At 34.6% G+C, this 8,829-nt stretch overlaps 1 protein-coding gene across 13 annotated transcripts in view; it reads right to left on the bottom strand.

Moving 5' to 3' along the window:
* The window catches only part of LOC135218373 (calcium-activated chloride channel regulator 1-like), a 376,124-nt gene that overhangs the window by 146,780 nt on the left and 220,515 nt on the right, over positions 1 to 8,829 (bottom strand). The window lies entirely within an intron of this gene.

The raw sequence follows: 8,829 nt of genomic DNA, 5'->3' as shown, positions 1-8,829 counted from the left end.
AACTGCCTTTTAAGAGTAATTATCCGTACAAAACGATGCTTCAGAAATCCGCCCTCAGCTCTCATACCAACAATATGAATCTGTCAGGAGAGCACTAGCCACAAGATCTTGTCCATTGATTCGCTTCATACACGAAGCCCAGGTGCAAGTCAACTTGTAGCTAAATCAGTTAGTGTCTTGATTTTTTTTTTTTCATAATTGGGTAAGCAGTCTAATCAATATTCATGATCCCAATAAAAGTCGTTAATCCTTACCTATGTATGCAGCATATGAATTCTTCATTTCCATATTCTCTCTATGATGCTCTAGGTTCAAGGCACAACGTTAGACAATAACGAGAAGAAATTAATTATCGGATGTTTAACTCAGCCAGTTTTTTAGATCTTTAACGCGTCCTAACTCCTATTGTAATTTGATGACTGTAGTTTAACAATTTTCCTGGTAGAAAATGGGCTCTATTGCAAGGAAGATTAATTTTCACGCGGGCTCGAAGATCTATTTCAATGAAGCAACTTTTCAGGATGGGCAATGCGACGAATTCCTTAAACAAATATTTTCCTAGTCTATTTTCATGAAGAATGCCTTTTCTGGAAAGATATGGATGCTTTCTCAAAGCTGCTGATTTTCGTCGAAGGCAATTTGGAACGGCACCTCTTTTAGGATCAGCTCATTAGGGTGAGGGTAATATACTTATTACTGTTTGACAGCAGCACCAAAAATTTCACATGATGGTATATAGAAAATGAACAAATTACGAATTAATGTTATTGATGGACCATGGAAAACGAACGAATTTATGTAATTGATGGAATATAGAAACCGAGGTCATGTGATAAATATTTCACAAATGAGGGTTGGAAAGGAAAACCAATTTTTCCATGTGTGGTATCCTAACTTTCTTTCCTGTGCTAGTATATAACTTACAGTAAATCCTTATGAAACAAATGAATAAAAGTGGGAACGTGTGGTCGAATGTTTTATCCTTAATATTTAAGATCTGAAATTGTCTAAAACATGTTTTATGAAATACTTATGGGAAGAATATCAAAACGGCAATGGTGTATAATAAAGTTATTGAGTCTAAAATCTGAATTTGGTACACACACACGCACATACACACACAGAGGATAGAAAGTCAAAGTTATCCAGCAAAGGGAAAAACCGAAAAGGAATAGCTGAATAGCTAAAGGAGAAATAAACCGACAAAGATGTAAATAAAACACATTTAAAAAGAAAGGGAAGGCAGAAAGATTGCTTGAAAAAAAAAAAAAAAAAATCGGAACCAAAGGCGTACCGCAAATTGATTAACTTAGGTACAAAGGAACGCTAGATTATGAACTTATTTATCATCATTAAAAAATAGCATCTAATTAGCGAAAACTGCAATGGCGAATGGAAGATTTTTTTTGTTTTTGTATATGAAGCAATTAGGAACTCATTGAAACCTCAGGATTCCTTTTTCGAGAACCAGTATTGCATTAATTTAAGAAGAATGCTTATTTATTTAATTATTATTTTTTTTTTAATAATATTACTTTTAACTGCTCGATACTGATATGTCATTGGTCCTGTTTTGCATTCAGAGGCTACCATTCGTTTAGGACAATTGTTTAAGACTATAAATATCAATTCTAGTCTTGCAGCTTGGCCTAAGCTAATAAGAATGTACAGAATATTAATCTTAGGCATATTCTTAGCTGGAACTGGTATTTAAGGTCGAAGACTGATGAATACTCGTCTTGAGGATAGATTTGAGGAGAGAATCTGACTGCTGCGGTTTCTTTAATGCCTCTTTGTGTTTACAGTGGCTGTAGCTATAGAGTACATTGTTAGAGCAAGCCACTCCTAATTGGATTCCTTCAATAATTGCTCCCTTCTAGAACGCTTCTTAGCATTTTCAGTTTCTGTCTAGAACTCTAAGACTGGTTCCTATAAATGGTTCCCATTTATATGGCATTTCAAACTGAATACAAAGGAAAGGCGGCTACGTTCCTTTCACTTCTCGTGTCGTTGTAGTACGCCTCTCGAACAGTGTGATTTGTGTTTACGCAACTATGTAGTGCTTACGTTTACGCAGTTACATATGCACACTCGAACACAGATAACCTCTACTTCGAGTGACTAACTTCACTTCTTGATAAAATGAAACCAATTCGTTTTTTCCAGTACTACACCAATCAAGAACGGGCTTGCCATTGATTTTAATGAAGGATTTCCGTCATTACATTTTTTACAAAGAATATAAAAGCAACAGAAATGAAAGCAAGATGTGTGTGAAATCTTAAATGTATATTCTTCTAATAATCTCTTTGGAAGGTAACTTAAAGTGTAAAATATATATATTTATAATAGAGAGTCATGAAATTTTTTGTTTAGTTTTCTTTGAGAGTAATCTGTACCGTTTTCTATGGTATTTATTTCGTGCGAACCTTCCACCTAAATTTTATATTCTGTTCCAAAAGGCAAAATAAAAAACGCAACCCAATAAGGTTATAGTTTAAACCTTCTAAAGTTTTAGGTAAAAGGAATATAGGAGGATTCAATTTCCTTTTGTGACATATGTTGCCTTAAATCTAATTTGTTGAATGCATTGTAGCTATATATTTTGGCGAAAAAGATGGATTTATAGTGGACTGTATTATATGCTTAACGTTGTTACTTGGTCAAAAACCGCTAAAAGCCTTCTGTAACAAATCCACAAAACTCCCTTTGCGGTTTCTAAATTACGGGGAGATATCTCTCAACCCAATTTATTATTAACGAGGATAACACACCAATATCATTAATGAATAGTAGTACAATTAAGTACTTTCACTTACTGAGCAGTCTTTGTAGACATGAACTCGGATCATAAATCGCTACACGAGATACGACGAGAGGTACGCGCCTCTCTCTCTCTCTCTAAATGTTGCGAGTACTCACGGGTTGATTTTCAGACCTTAGAGGACCTCTGTGTTATCTCGATTCTAAAAGTTATTTGCATAACCTTAAAGTATGAACACAATAAAGGTTTATCAGATCAATTTATATTCACCATCCACAAAACTGAAACATAGGAAAAATGAGATAAAATCGAGGAATATTGAAACGCATTTGATAAATGTAAAGTTAAAATTAATTTAATAACTAAAAGTTAAACATATCAAAGAGTAATAACATATAAGTGACAAATGAAATTAATCACTCAAAGGGAATTGTAAATGAATGGAACTCAAATGAAACAAATTACGACAAAATTCAAAGAATCAGGGCAATCGCCCTTTCTAAATTCACACACACATCACTACACAACACTAGATAACAGGTCACCTCAAAAGTTGAGCCAAGAAGCTGTTCGTTCCGTCCTGCATTCGGGTTTTGTTGGGGAAAAGAGACAAGATATACAATTACCACGAATGTAGAACTGACGTACAAGGTTTTCATGAACATAAAAACTCTACAATAATTATCAACTTCGTTGTCAAAAATAAATTCCAAATATGATGGTGTGCAACTTCAACATATTTATTAAATGTAGTGAATTAATTGGTGGTGTGTGTCAATACAATTTTGGGCGGTATCATGCCCATACAGTGTACTACGCACATGCGCATACACACCCCTAGAGGGGCATGCAAAGGAGCGATCAGAGGGCGAACTACTACCCTTCCTTTCCCCTCCCGATCTTTTGACCTCTCCTAATGGCTTCTCTGGCGAGAGGCACAAACAAGACCCAATAACACCAATAACACCCATTCACCAAGAGCAATTTCATATATATAAGGACAAATGAATTATCATACCTAAAACAGTAATTATACTTCGAACATAGCAAAATCAGATAATATAATGTTAAGTGTCATTCTCGAATAGATGTGGTTCTTTCACCCTTATTATGTAATGCAATGTAGACGAACATATCTTTACAAAATATATGGGCATGCGAATATATTTGGTTTTCACATGAATACAAATACAGTAACATAGTTCCTGTCTGTCGATTACCTGACAGACGGCTATACGCAGTGAAAATCAATCAATAATTTCTAATGAGACGGACACTAATAACTATAATAAAAGACAAATAGCATGGAAACAAGTGAATACACAAAAACATTAGAAAATAAAATCGTTGTGAGAGGAATTCCTCACATATATAATTGCTTGACGTAATATTCAAATCTAATACATTCGCCGGCGAAATCTTTATGAAAATAACCACAAAGAAAAGAAATAATTGCTGAGACAGATTTAATGCTGTTTTTGGCTATACCACGGCCGTAGGATGACTTGGATGAAGAGCATGAGGTCAGGTCACTGGAAACCAACAAAGCTATAGAAAGACCGCACTCATTCTCACAATGAAAGTGAGTGAAATAACTAAAAAAAAAAAGAAAAAAAAGGAACATGTCTTAAGTACTCGTAAAATCATTCGAAGAATGATGTTATAAAAAGCTAAAGGTATCTAAATCACTTTTAAGCACAACTGCCGTACACGACTTAAAAATGAAAAAGATTTGTCATGCAATAATTTCTGTATGCAATGAAAATGATTGCATCAGACCATATGGAAATCTGTTACAAAGGAAAAGGATACTGAGGAAAAACTAAGGCTATAAACTTTACTATGTTTTACGGAGAGATGGAAATCAGGCATGTACATGTCATATGGCTTATGAATAAAACTCAACTGGAAAGTTGCATAATAGTTTCAAACATCTTAAAATGTATAGGGACCAGGGGCGTAGCCAGGAATTTAGTAAAGGCAACGGGGAGGGGGCGGGCGGCGTTCACTTTCGTGGAAGATGAACCAGGCGAGCTCAGCGAGCCTGTACAGGAATTTTAGAGGCATTTTGATGCACATGAAATGTATATTTTTGACATATTCAAGAACCAGTATTATGTGGTTCATCTGGTGGAATAATAATAATAATAATAATAATAATAATAATAATAATAATAATAATAATAATAATAATAATAGTTTTTTTTTTCTATTTTCCCTTAAGATCAAAGATATAATATCTTTTCACACAACACTTTCACATCTCAATATGCAGGCACTTATACCCACACGTTTTTTTTTTTTTTTTTTTTTTTAGCAGAACAAGGAATATAATAATGATAAAAAAAAAGAAAACTTCCACAGTACTTTATTTATTTTTTCTTCTGTACTGTGCCCCCTTACTCATCATGCAAACGCTGTATTTGAATACGACAGGCAAGGGGAATTATAAACAGAAGGTGAACAATGGCAAATCTGGACTTCCAGTGTGCAAATATACTGAAAATAAAACAATGAATCATCAATTTGACATTACCGTGGACAAGGGTTTCGTCTGAACGGTTTCAAGACTATATATATTCGGTTTTTTCCATCTGTCCACGCTGTTGTTTGAAATTGGCATATATTTTCCAATTTAATTTCAAGCCTATGCAGCAGTCATATGCCTCAAACTACGCCAAATTTGGGGAAGATACGCCGACCTGCGTTGGAATAAACCCTTGAATTGTGACCACAAACGCAATCTGTATCCTACAATGCCTTTTTGCTGCCATTGTAAAGTGAATTTGCGCTGAGTGTGAATCTGTTCTTGACATTAAAATCTCCGAAAGTGTGAAATGCCAGATATAAACGTCCTACGCTCAAGAATGTTGTCAAATTGAGTAAAAAAAAAAAAAAAAAAAAAAACCGGCGACGAAGTTGCCACCCTATACCCACTCCTAATGGCCTATCCCCCCGTGGAAGTCAATGGTAACCTCGTCACCCAGTAGCCTAGGTAAGTTCTTTTATGCACGATATAAGTTTACGGCTAGGTTAGGGGAAAAGTAGGTTAGTATATCAATGTTCAAATGGGGAAGGATGGGGCTTCGCCTCCCAGCCAGGTTAGGGCCCGAATTCCAAAGTCAAGTTAGGTTAGGTTGAGAGAAAGGTAGGCTGTAACATGCACCTGTTGAAATGTGACGGTTTTTACGCAGGTCGTCAATTCGTCAGAGTAATCGATTTCGCCCGGTATGTCGATCATCGTACAGAAAACTCGATTGCGGCGAAGAAACTTCGGCACAGTTTTTACTTGTTTTCTATGGCCATGAGTTCCGGAATATAGCCAGCGCAACTTAACTGTAGTTTTACTGGATTTTCGATCTCCTTTACATGTTTCTATGGGATTAGAAAACTCTTTGCTGATCTCTTGAACATCAACGTCTGTTGAAAGACTCATAGAAAACATATTACTTAAGTAACAGAAAATGTAACATTTGTGATAACCCTTGCATAATATCATATAGTATGACAGATGATCTTAAATAGGTAAAGTAACTTAAAATGAGCCGTAGTGAATACTAGTGATTCTGAAGTATATATATAAAAGTTATTTTGCAGCAGATACAATATGAACAAAGCTTGAAGAACTCTTGTACACTAGATAAAGGAGTAGGTAATTATGTAACAAATCAGGCATTTATTTATGAAATGGAGCACACATTGTTCCTAAAGAGGTGAGGATGACTAACGGAAACAACGTGGAAAACAACACTTCCTCTGCATGGTGAAATTTGAAGAATTCTGAATGTAGCCATTATATATATATATATATATATATATATATAATATATATATATATATATATATATATATGTATATATATATATATATATATATATATATATATATATATATATACATATATTATATATATATATTACACATATATATATATATATACATACACACAGCCACGTCTATACGGATATATTTGATCGAGGGGTGGTCTCTCACCCACGGAAGATTGTTAATTGTACGCTACCTACAGGATGGAAAGAAATTAGGCTTAGGAAACCAGGGAACAAATACTAAAATGGGTCCAAGGGGAACAACATTCCCCCTTTGCCCAGCGTAGGAGAGGGAGCTGCTTCTAGGAGGCTCCCTTCTGCTCTCATGACACTAATTATGCTCTCTCAACCCCTTTTCAGAACACTCGTAGATAAAAATGGCTCTCTTATTTCCTTATTCTGAGAATTATACGGCTAGAAAGAATACTCTCCCAACTTTCTAGATGTGTCACTTCGTTTACAAAGTTTAAGTGAGGCTAATTATCTGGACTCTTAAAGTTTTTTCCTATGACTTGAAGTAAATAATTTTCCTTAAACTTAAAATTGTTTCTCAGCCCCCAACCAAATAAATAAATAAAGTAAAAAGTGACATTTTCGACATACTTGCATTCGAGATAATAAAGACAAGTGGAATTAATTACTTAGTGGTCACTATGAATAATTATAACAAACTATGATGAAAAATCAAATCACACAAAAAGTAAAGCAGATAAGAATATATATATATATATTATATATATATATATATATATATATATAATTTAATATATATTTATATATAATATATATATAGATATATATATATACTATAATATATATATATATATATATATATATATATTTCATGCACAACAAAAACGTCAGAAATATGAAATTATATTAGTGAAAAAGAATACACATTGATCTGTTTAAAAAGGGAAAATAATGATATGAATAAAAATCGACAAAATTCAGTGCTATCACCAATTATGATAAAAAATAAGAAAAACTCATAACACGACAGAATTACTTCGGAACAACACTGAATGCTGGTTTTCAGCAGAATGGAAATAATACAATGTCGATAAAATCACAGGTATGAAAATATTTACTCTACTTATAAATTTCCGGTGATCCCGTAAGGTAGTGGTTCCTAAACTTGATCATTCCAAGGACCACAGCCAATCAAAAGCTATCATTATCATACCGGGATACCTAGTACAACGTCGAATTTTATATGAAATTAAGCTTATGATAGAGCTAATCATGTAATAAAGATGTGTAAGTTAGCTGGTTGCTCACCAAAGTATCGATAAAACCGACACTAGGATGATAGAGAATCAGTGATGTTTATTTCTATTGTATTTATATTTTTTCTGGAGTTGAAGAAATATCCATTTTTTCATTGTGACACGTACCCCCTAGGGCCTTCTCCTGGACCCCTAGGGGTTCGCGGACCCCAGTTTGGAAGTCACTGCTGTAAGGAGCGTGTGCTGTCAGTGTACCTCATGTAGTGCACCGTGGGCATATTACATGAAGTTCCTTGCAGCAGTCCGTTCGGCCCATAGCTGCAGCCTTTATAATGCCTTTTACTAGACCTCCGTTCACGTTCTCTTTTGGCCCCTAGGCAACCCTTTCACTCCTTTTACTAGACCTCTGTTTCTCCTTCTAACAATTGTTTCAACATTATTTTCAACGCTGATCGACATCATTGGTCCCGGCGCTTGGCATTTGGCCTAAATATTATATTCCAATTTGCGAGGTGGGACTTGGAATAGTTTAGTGTTAGTAATGCTGAATGCGTAGTTGAAAAAGGGCAAATTAATACTCCGTGTGTGCTAGAAAGTGATATGCTATTGGAGTAATCTAATCTACTACGCTGCTGATTAACCAGGGCACAGGCAATACTGAACTAATCTCAAGCAATTGGCGCAAAAAGGGAATTTCCTGAAACGCAAGCTGACGGCTCAGAACAAAAGTAAGAGAAGCAATCAATTACGTTCATTGATTTTAGGTCACGATACTATCAAATCCGAACTTGAGCCGTATACATTGTACAATGTATCCACAAGTGGGTTAATCAAGTAAATGACACAGTATACACACTCGGATGGTACAGAAATCAAAATAATAAAGCTATTAGTAACAACAATAATACTGCAAATAATATAATACTACTAATAATACTGATAGCGATATTACTGATGATACTGAAAATATTACTAATACCCTGGATGATACTCTTTAGGATCATTAAGT

The sequence above is a fragment of the Macrobrachium nipponense genome, chromosome 9 (assembly GCF_015104395.2).
Source record: "Macrobrachium nipponense isolate FS-2020 chromosome 9, ASM1510439v2, whole genome shotgun sequence".
Lineage (NCBI taxonomy): Eukaryota > Metazoa > Arthropoda > Malacostraca > Decapoda > Palaemonidae > Macrobrachium > Macrobrachium nipponense.
The sequence above is the reverse complement of the archived record's forward strand: the minus strand, read 5'-3'. Positions and strand labels throughout refer to the sequence as shown.